General features: G+C 39.7%; 1 long non-coding RNA gene across 1 annotated transcript; it reads right to left on the bottom strand.

The window, feature by feature from the left end:
• Positions 1-1751: 1751 nt before the first annotated feature.
• Positions 1752-2451, bottom strand: LOC134287692 (uncharacterized). The gene is made up of 2 exons (XR_009997458.1): positions 2163-2451; positions 1752-2097 (listed from the first exon to the last, which is right to left on the bottom strand). It is a non-coding gene; the product is annotated as an uncharacterized LOC134287692 (long non-coding RNA).
• Positions 2452-2457: the final 6 nt, after the last annotated feature.

Raw genomic sequence — 2457 nt, forward strand, 5'->3', positions numbered from 1 at the left:
ACGACGTATAATCAATGCCACACCATTGACTATACGTCGTTTTCAAAATTTGTTACTGATTTATAGATTCCGACGCAAATAAATGATTAGGCTTATTTTCAGCGTAGGTGCGTTATAAATGTTTGTTTACAATGCAAAACTATCACCAAATGTATACCTAACAACACAGCGTAAAATATTCACCAGGACGCGGTCTGGTTTTATATCTGTGGGCCCACGCAAGAAAAATCCACGCAACTAAATTTCGCGCAGGAGTCTAAACAGGTGGAATCTCCGCAATAATTCTCTCTGCGTTCTGTGTGTTTGACGTAACTCGACTGCTGGCTCTGTGTTGCAGTCGCATGTAGGGTATTGTACCATTTGGGCAGGTGTACCTATTTTGGACACTTGCCGCTATAACTAAGGCAATGTCAAACCGATTGATTTGAATTTTTGTACAGAGTTAGATACTGTACGAGCCAAACTTCTAGCGGCAAGTGCCCAAAATAGGTACATCTGCCCAAATGGTACAAGACCCTACTTATGGTGGCTTTTGGTTTATAAATATTGATCATCGGATCATGCGAGAGAAAGTTAGAACTTCGGAAGTCAAAATTTCGGCGTCGGCATACTAACTTGGGATTCGCCGACGCATAAGAATTGTCTGTGTCGGCGACGCATCAATTAGAATGCCGACATTTTTACTTCGGCGAGCTTTGGTTGGGGATATCTGATTTCACATATCGACATAAATCAATATGTATACAATTCTTATGACACACATGTGATACAGGAATCACTGTACAATTGCACTTGAAATAGGTCACTGCATGAAATAATCTCCTTTTCTTTCACTCTTACAGACATTTTGTAAACAACAAGGCCAAGAAACGTAAAAATCCCATACAAAATCAAAACAGTGCAGTGGCCTATGAGTGTCATGCCTGGTTTAGACTGTTCAATTGAAACGAGCATGTGAATAGTCCATTTTACGAGCCAATTTTATGAATGAATGTTGACAGGAGGTAGCGTCCAATAACCCGTGAAAATCAATATCATCATCAACATTGTTGTCACTTCGTAAAATGGCTCATTGCAAACTTCTCAAAAATGTTCAATCCAATGGAATGACGTTTTTAGGCTGAGCAAATGACTTGGATGTCCACTTGCATGCGCTCTTGAATGCATCTCAATTGAAGCAAGTGTTAACATTCTTCAACTCGTGCGGTGCGTAAGGAAACTGAATTGAATTCAGCTCATTTGACAGATGACTTGAATTCAACTCACATTAATCGCGTGTTCAGACGGGGCAAGTGAGGAGATAATTTCGTTTGACTTGAACAAAAAAGTTGAACATGTTCAACTTTCGTTCAAGTCAAGTCAGTTGCTCAACTGAGATGAACGGTGGTGCTTACACGTTCAATTCGCATTCAATGGATTACCAGCTTTTGCGAAAATTGCAACAGATGGCGCTAGTGAGCAGGAGTTTTTCACTTTTAAAATGTACACTCAGAATAAATAACATATTCAATTTAAAAGTTCTGCACTTACATTGTGACCAGTTGCTTTTACACTTGAAAAGTATGTGCAGCGCTATCAAATCTTTGTCCATTCAATCATGATAGAATTTATGTGCGCCGCATATGGATTTCAATCGTACAGCGCATAGTTTATATTTGACCGAATAATACCACCATTTTCACGGGGGATTGGCCACGGGGTTGGTTTCCAAATGTAAATAAGTGCAAAATTGGAAAAAAAAAATGGAAAAATCTACGTCTAAGCTGCTTTTATTTGTTGAATACAGCACTAGGTACAATATTAGGTACTAAAACAATTGTAAAGGAAGAGGATGGAGTGATCCCGTCGCCGTCTTTGAGTTCCTTCAGCACTTGGGGGAACGTCTCATTGGCCGTACATTTGAGCTAGCATGTGTCCGCTGCGCTGCCAAAAGCTCGTCCATCTCCACCGCTAGCTTGTATTGATGCCCATCTGGAAAGAGCTGATAGGCACGAATTCGGTCACACAATCCGTCCCGTTGGTATTTTCTTCCGGATGCTCGATACTTCTCGGTTCACGATCTCGGCGACGATGTTGAAGTGATTTGGAATCGATCACCTACAATATGATTAGTTGTGTGTGAACATTTAACAATAAAAAGAACGATTTATGTATTTATTTACCTTTGCAACCTTCCAATATATCGACCGATAAATGCAATTTCCGACAGCACATTTTAGTGCAAAATATCCGTCTCCTTGCGCTCCATTATGTTTTCATCCGTTTATGCTTACTTTTAAATTTAATGAGCACAAGTTTAAGTATTATGCTACAACACTTGGAATCTATTTAGGTAATAATGTTGTTCATATGTCTTACTAATAGCTTTTATTACTTGCACTTAGACTAGTGATTCTCTCTCTCGCCCGCAGTCTATGCGGTTGGCGCACATAGAATCTATCAGTCGATTAATTTGAG

Source organism: Aedes albopictus, chromosome 1 (assembly GCF_035046485.1).
Source record: "Aedes albopictus strain Foshan chromosome 1, AalbF5, whole genome shotgun sequence".
NCBI lineage: Eukaryota > Metazoa > Arthropoda > Insecta > Diptera > Culicidae > Aedes > Aedes albopictus.